At 37.3% G+C, this 8,584-nt stretch overlaps 1 long non-coding RNA gene across 1 annotated transcript; it reads left to right on the top strand.

The window, feature by feature from the left end:
* The first annotated feature begins 668 nt into the window (after positions 1-668).
* On the top strand, positions 669-3,604 carry LOC115947150 (uncharacterized). The gene is made up of 3 exons (XR_004081108.2): positions 669-763; positions 1,485-1,660; positions 2,404-3,604. It is a non-coding gene; the product is annotated as an uncharacterized lncRNA (long non-coding RNA).
* Positions 3,605-8,584: the final 4,980 nt, after the last annotated feature.

Here is an 8,584-nt window from a genome sequence, read left to right as displayed (position 1 = left end):
GGAACAACATATTTTTAACCTTTTTCTCCTCCCCCCCCTTTTTTTCTCTAAAATTCTATTTTAACAAACTAGTTACAACTAGTTATTTCAGAACCAGACAAAGGTACTTCTTCTGTGTTCCTCTGTGGACAAGTATGAACCTAACTTTCTTACTCTCCATCATTCTGCTGTCTTTCAGATAATTTAAAAGAACAGTTAACAAGTAAACCTGAATTTAACTGAACAATTTGATTTGTCAGGAGTCCTATATATTTTAAGATATGTAATAAGTAATGGTTTAACAAAATAATTAGAAAGTATGATGCTTTTCAGAAGATAAAATTAAATATATTTAAACTGAAACATATTTTAAAAGCTTTAAATAGAAAACAGAATTCTGTTTCTAACAAAAAATGAAACATTTTTCTGGGTGTAATAATGGCCTATACTTAGCAGCATCCAGAACAAGAACAAACAGTGCTCAGTCCCAGGAAAACAGCTGAAACATTGCATCAGAGGACACTGAAACATTTCCTTCTGTGCAACCCTAAGAAATGAAACCCTTCCTCTGCTCACTGTAATTTGAAGATTTTTCAGGGTTTCTTTTTTGTAGTCTATGACAATGAACTCCATTTCTGTGGTTATGCAGCTTTTAATTGTGAATAACTTCTGATTATCTACACAGAAGAAACATTTACTTAGCCTTGGTCTCCTAACCAGAAAAGAAGTTTGAGGCACCAAAGCTCTTACTCTACAAGGAACAACAAAGAATGATGGTGACTTGGTAAGTTTTCAGTATTCACAGGAGAAAGAAGGAAAAAGGGCAAATGATTTAATTTAAATGGCACAAAATTATAAATAATATTAATCATCTTGCAAGACAAAGATTTGCACCACGAGATCACTGTACTGAGCAAGCTGAAGACATACCTGCCTCTCAGAAGCTGGGTGCAACTTGATTCAACTGCTTTTTGCAAGCAGATGTGATCCTGGTACTTTATAACAGCTGGAAAAGGATCAAAACAAATGCACAATTCCAGTTACTCAAAATAAGACAACAGAAATCATGGATCTTGAGTCTGTGAGGGCTATTTTTGCTATGGGTTCCTGTAAACGGTATCCAATTATGGCTGATGAAACAGCAAACTTCCCCAGGAAAAAGCAACTGATTTTATTCAAGCATAAATGGATAATGAAAGAAGGTTCATATAAAGTCCAAAAGATTACTCAATGTGGAGAAGTAGTTGGAATGGTAAAGTTACAATATTTTATTCAGTCTTGAGGCTCAACAACTGTCATGGAAACTTCTGCAATGACACCAATACCATGGAAAGTTTAGCATAGGTATCAAAATGGAGTTGGCACGGGCTCTCACAATGCCCATACTTGGAATTTGGCATGGCTTCAGATTGTATAAATACTGCTATTGTATCTGATATCCCTGTAGTTTTTTACCAAACTATCAAATTTAATTTCAATGATACAAATAAGATGTTATTTTTCAGGCCAAATAAAGAAGAGTAATCATGACATCATAAGGAATTTGACCAAAAGGATAGCATGCATTTGGAGGAGCACTGGTTTTAATTTCTGAGCTGATGAGGACATGTTGCAATAGGAAAACTGGAAGACGTGCAAAGAAAGAATCTAAAATGATTGTTTTAACTGATTTCAAAGCGTTGTGAGTTTTAAAAATCACCTTCTTTCATACTAATTATATAGAATAATTCCAGGGAGAGTAGACCTTTCCAATGCAGGTTGCTGCAAAAGAAGGTAAGTCTTACTTTTGTTCACTCACGTTGCTGAAATCTACAAATAAGATATAAAGGAAAGATTAACACCTTGTAATCCAAATAGCAAAATGGGGCTGCAGTAGGAGGTTTTTCATGATACAATTTTAGATATGTATGCAATGAGGAGCATTCACTAGATATGTTATGTTAGAAGAAATTTAGCTACAGAATCCTTGGAGGAGAAGCAAGGATAAAAACCTGTGAAGAGTGTAATTTCTGCACTGCCACAGATATTTTGGCAGAAATGATTTGCCAAGGGTTATATTCTAGGACAAATCCACCAAAAGATGTGAAGTTAGAAATTCTTGGAGATGCCTAAGATTCCAGGGAAGAAGAAAGCTCCAGAGAAAACATGGCTGACAAATAAAACTAGACACTCAGATTCATCACAGTATTTTATGACTTCTGTGCTGGCTCCTAAATAGATTTCCCAATATCCAGCACTCAATCAAACACTGAATAGAAAAGGCACCAACTATATAAGATCTGCACACTTATAATGATGTAAGCCTTAATAGAAACATGTTAAGCAGACATGCTTTGGATGGGTGGTTATAATTGAAACTGATTGACTGATTTCCCAGCTTTATTATTATTTATTTATTATTTATTTATTATGTTTCTTTTCAAGATCCATCTGCTTCAATGCATGAGGAAGATTCTGGATGGAGGAAAGGGGAACTTGAGGTTGAGACCTGAGTCAAAGGGTTTGGCATCGAAGTAATGCTATTTTAACCAGGGAAATGAGTCCTGGAAGAAGTCATTCCATATGGCACAAACCAGCACACTCCTCTTCTCTGTAAGCAAACACTCCAAGTGCAACTGGTTAGCAAATAAATAGCAGTAAGAGAACCAGAGAAAAGGCACTGCGTAGCCAGTGCAGGAGACGTGGCCTAAGCTGCAGAAGAGTAAGAGACTGGAGTCACGTGTATGAGCTTCAGTCTCTCAGTGTGTGAAGTGTGGCAGGTAGTTCATATTTTGTGAGACAGTATCAGCACAATGAGATTGTTTAAGATCAGAAATACATAGAATCATAGAATAGTTAGGATTGGAAAGGACCTCAAGATCATCTAGTTCCAACCCCCCTGCCCCTCACACTAAACCATATCACCCAAGGCTTCATCCAATCTGGTCTTGAGCACTGCCATGAATGGAGCATTCACTACCTTCAATCAGCCACCAATACAACCTGTTTTTAACACCAGTGAATGCAGTAAGATCAGGCTTGGTGGCACCAATAGGGAATGCTTTTTGTGGGCATATTTAAGTACTGTCTTCATTATAATGAACTGTGGCTTTGATCCACAATTTAACAATCATGACTGAACTTGTGTATGATTTTACATGTTTATGAGTGGGAAAAAATGATGAGTTACAACTTGCAGATGCTGATGCAGAATTCACTTCAAGGTGCTTGTCGGGAAGATCACTCTCTGGATATTTTACAGATTTGCAAGTTGCTCTTTTTCCCTCATATTTAAAAGATTAACATTGTAACGAATAGTGTTTACTATGACTAAATTTGTCCATTATTAATAAAGTGAGATAATGAGCCCCTATTCAAAAAAGTTATTTATATAGGAATTAAGTAAAAAATTCCAGTAAACTAAGCCTATGAAGACAGTAGCAAAAAATGTAGTTTTTTTCAAATAGGTAAATATTTATGAGCAGTTCCCACCATACTCTGGAAGTTTTACTGAAGCGTACCAGCATCACTACTCAATTTATATATGTTTTTGAACTTGTCTTTCAGCAATTGTAGAGGGGATCATCTTGGATCTTCTGTGATCCAAACTGTTATTCAAAATCATCTTACTTTATAGATTAATTAACTTGTGTGTGTGTGTTTCCTGAGTTTTTTTGTTGTTACATTTTGAGATGGCTTTACAGCCATTTTTATTTGCTGTTCCTACTTGAACTTCCATCCACAGGTCAGTGTCACTGCTGGTTTCAACTCAGAGTTGTCTGAAGTCAGCAAAGCTGCAGCTGTTAACACCACAATTAGCTTTGGTGCAGAACTGCAATTTCATTACCTGTGAATAATCACAGCTTCCTAACTGCATTAGTTTTAAAAGTCAAAGGGATTTGTTATGACACTGGAAGATGCCAGGTTAAGCATTGGTTGTGTTATTTTGCTAGAAAATATTTCTTGAAACCACCCATGCAATTTGAAGAAGTTTAAAGCAGTTCATTATTTGATCTTATCCTGCTACTGCAGGTGTCAAGGAAGATAAATTGTTACATTCAAAATGAAGGCAGCAGGAATGAACTTTGTGAAATTTCCGAGTAAGCACTCCCTTCAGCCAGTTGGCACTCAAAATATTCAGCATATTGCGGGAACTTGCCTTTCAGAATAGGTCCTGTAAAGGCCTTGAAACAAAACATGTTCCTATTTCCACAGCTTTCAGTTAACAAGGACATAGTGTGCTGAAGCGATGTTCTATGTTTAACAGCTTTGGTGGTAAATGTACAAATCGGATCCTCAGAAAATGTAAACTGGAATTACTCCCTTTGCTTCAGCAGAGTTGTTTTGATTAATTGCAGCTGAAGATCTGGCATTATTTCTTTTTTATAACTGCATTCTCAGCATTTCCTGTACTTAAATCATATCACACCTTGCAGGTTTTTTCTAAGCTGGCAAATAATTTTCAGTCAGAACTTTTGAAAGTCTTAAAAGAGAAAACACAAACAGACATTGTATTAAAAGACAATGAGGTCAGAATATTATCTTCTTGCATTACTATTATTCCAATATTAGCAGTCTCAATGTGAAAATGTTGGTACATATAGGGAGTGTTCAGCAGCTGGTGGGTGGAGAGCTGCTGTATAAGCACACACTGCTTATACACCAGCATTAATTACAGCCATTATGCTAATCAGAGGCAATTTTTGGTATAATCAAATAAGTGGATCTCTTTTAAGTACCAGGATCCACAGGTGACAGCACCTATTCCTGGCCAGTCTGTGAGTGGCTTTTCAGCTGAAATTCTCTTGGGTTCTGGTTCTGGCCCTATTGCTCCTGAGGCAGTCAGAAATTATCCTCCTTTTCAGTATAAAACCTTAAAGACCATTTAGAAAGGTCTCAGAGACATTAGATGTGCTTCTGATCAGCCATGTGAGGTCACTTGGGAATTAAATCTGGATCCTGTGTTTGCCTTGCAAGGCTGATAGTGCCAGGCTTTTCCTGAAAGGAGTGGTGTGCTCATTGTGCACCAGAAATTTTTTGTTATATGAAGAAGGTTTTGGTTCCAGAAATAGTGCTTTGCAGATCAGGTGGGTGCTTTGAAAGCATTTGGAAACTTATATCTCAGTTATTAAAAAGTGAGATGGTATTATCAGGTTGGTGACAGTGTCTGGCTAGAATCAGTTGCTTGTGGAGCTGAGAGGTAAGTACTCTAGAGCTTAGATTCCAGCTCAGACAAAAACATATACATATGCAATGTAAGTATGATAATGTTATTCCTAATGAGCAAAACACTCAAATACACAGTTAAATATGCATTAGAATTACATCATCAACAACAAGTTTAACCGATATTCTGATGACTCAGAAACCTAATTGAACACCTGAGTGATTACACAGCTGAACAATTTCTCTATCAGTGGTGTGTCTTTTTTTTTTTAATTCACCTTGGGTTTGCTTTGCATTGTTATAAAATCTTTCCCCTGCTTGAAGTACCTGATAGTGAGAAACAGAGTGCCTTTTTCCAGACAATGAGTACACAGTGGGAGCTCAGAGACACAGTTCTGTATCTCAGATCTGTAACAAAGGCACAGTAGAAGTTAACTGATTGGAGTCACTATAAAAGTAAGTATGATCAAATTATCATCAAGTTCAACATGGGCAGGTGTAAGGTACTGCACCTGGAGAGGAAGAACCCCAAGTACCAGTACAGATTAGGGGCTGACCTACTAGAGAGCAGTTCAGCTGAGAAGGACCTGGAAGTATTGGTGGATGACAAGTTGACTATGAGCTGGCAGTGTGCCCTTATGGCCAGGAGGCCAATGGTATCCTGGGTTGCACTTGGATGTGATTCTCTCTTTCTGCTTGATCCTGATGAATAACACAAGAAAGCTCCTCAGTACAAGAAACACAAAGAGCTACTGCAGAGAGTCCAGCAGAGTGATACAAGAATGATCAAGGGTCTAGAGCATCTCTCTTATGCATAGAGACCATAGGAGCTGGGACTGTTTAGTCTAGTGGAAAGAAGGCTAAGAGGGGATCTCATTAATACATATAAATATCCCAAAGGTGGGCACCAGGAGTATGGTGCCAGGCTCTTTTTGCTAGTGCCCAGTGATAGGATGAGGAGCAGTGGCCATAAGCTAAAACACAAGGGAGTTTCATCTCAACACGAGGAAGAGCTTCCTTACAATTGAGGGTGGCAGAGCACCTGGGAGAGGCTGGCCAGGAGAGTTGTGGAATCTCCCTTTCTAGAGACATTCAGAACCTGTCTGGATGTGTTCCTCTGTAAACTGCCCTAGGTAGCCCTACCTTGGCAGGGGGTTTGGACTGAATGATCTCCAGAGGTCCCCTCCAACTCTAAAGATTTTGTGATTCTGTGAAAATAGATGAAAAATGCAACAAAAAACCTGTACATTTTTAATCTATGAAAATGGTGTGTAAATAATTGATGAATAAACCTTTATCAGTCCATGTATGTTATGCAATTCTATGGTAGTTTTACACATACATTGTTTTTCATGCTACAGACATTATCCAAACCCTGACTCATATTTCTAGTTATATGCAACATTTGAAAGGAAATCTTTATATTTCTTTATCTGATAATACCACACAGTAAATATGAGTAATGAATAGCTAAGGTATTAGACATAAGATATGAGGTATGATAGGTCAAAAATGTAGTAGATCTATATTATTGCTTCAGTTATTGCAGAAATATGCAGTCTTCTGGTTTTTTGCAAGAGACTCCATTTTATGGAAACATCATAGTGAGCAGCAACATGCTTTGACTAAGGGTGCCAGGTTATTACAAGAAAAGGCTTCACTGCTAATTTGCTATATAGCTATTTTTTAGACCAGAGTTCAGCAAATCAGTTACATTTGGGTGTATTATTAAACACAGACTAAAGCATTACTAACCTTAAAATAGGAGAAATATTTTTTACTGAACTGAGGAAATGTTCTCAACTGGAGAAAAAGAAACAAACAACAGAAACAAACAACTCTCACTTTAGAACGAAAAGAACACTGAATTTGGGCCCTAGTTTTCCCGGGGTTATTAGTTCCTATATTGGTGGAGATACAGTCTGTGTTAAAGGGATGAATAGTTGGTTTATAGGTAAAAAGTTGTAAGTATACTGTAATGGATAGATATTTGAAAAATAATTATTCAAGTGGGTAAAACGGTATAACATACACACAAAGTTTAAGCCTTTCCAAAATTGCATTTTTATCGATCTGAAGTAAAAGGAAAAAAACACAGCTAGTAAATACTTACTTTCAGCTTTAAAGTTTCATGTAAAGGACATGAAACTCCTATTATTTATGCTAGTGTTTAATCCCTATCTAATATGGAGACAGTTTTAAATTTGTAATGGGTGCAAGAATAGACTTTTCAGCCCTTCCCTTACACCTCAAATCTGATTTTCAGACTCTGCTTTCAATATAGGCATCTAAAAAGCTTGACTTTCAAGAGTATCTGGTATCTCCTGATTCCCAGTGAGGCAACAGTGGCCAGATTTTCAAGCACTTAACATACTCATTGCTGAAAAACTGGTCCATGTTGACAACCTATATGGTCAAAGCTATTCACCTACTATCTAATTCAGCAGGGCTGCTTGAGATCTACAATGAGCTCAGATTCTGAATCTTTATGTTTATGTTGTATGAATGCACATAAGTACCTTCTTTTTGCACCTAGGTCCAGCTCACCATGGAGAACTGATTCAAATTTAATTCTTTTTCAGAGCGTAAGTAGATATAATAAATACAGGTATAGCTTCTGCTGCTCAGTATTACATCTTCCTTGTTAACTTCTGTGCTGCACAGTGTTGTTTCAATTTGGTCTATTGCCTTCAGCAGTTTCAGTATATATTTTTGCTGCTGACTTTGGTTGTAGTTCCCCATACTGTGGTACTGTTGCCACAAGTTCTCTGTGTTCATGAAAATGCGATGCCACAGATTTATTTAAAAAAAACCAAACAAGTCTTCACCTGGACTAAAGTGTTAAAGTGCTGAGGATACAACATGCTTTAAGTTGTTTTTCTGACATTTAACATTGCCCAGAACTGCATCCCACCCTTCAGAAACCAGGTACAAGCTTCCAATTGCTTTGGTTCATTATTTATCAGGAAAGGTGGTTTTGCCTGCCTGGGTGGACTAGTTCTTAGTGTTTGTAAAGCCTGTTCTGCATTAGAAACTTTTGTTAATTGGAGTAATGTCCCTTAGGAATGTGATTTTTGGCAGCATTTAATACTGGCAACAGCCCTAATGTGGACACAGATCTGGCAGAGGATGTGCTTTTGCTGGTATAGATTACACGGAGGGTTCTGGAATCAGTAAAACCAGTCAAACTGCTTTGCCAGCATAAGTATACTATTAAATATTTTCTAGCATAGATGTGGCAGAAATCCAGTTTTCACCCTCACACCTCTTTTGGCTATTAAATGTTATTTCATTTGGAGGTATGCGCAAGCTGTGACCCAATATGTAAACATCTTCATCCAGGATATTCTCTGCCATGAAAGTTTTTCCATGGTGGAGAGTGTGGGGGAGAAAAAACATATGTGTGTGACCACTTCTGAGTGGTTTCTTTATATCCAGAATGGCCTCACATTGTACCTTT

This window comes from Melopsittacus undulatus, chromosome 1 (assembly GCF_012275295.1).
Source record: "Melopsittacus undulatus isolate bMelUnd1 chromosome 1, bMelUnd1.mat.Z, whole genome shotgun sequence".
NCBI lineage: Eukaryota > Metazoa > Chordata > Aves > Psittaciformes > Psittaculidae > Melopsittacus > Melopsittacus undulatus.
The sequence above is the reverse complement of the archived record's forward strand: the minus strand, read 5'-3'. Positions and strand labels throughout refer to the sequence as shown.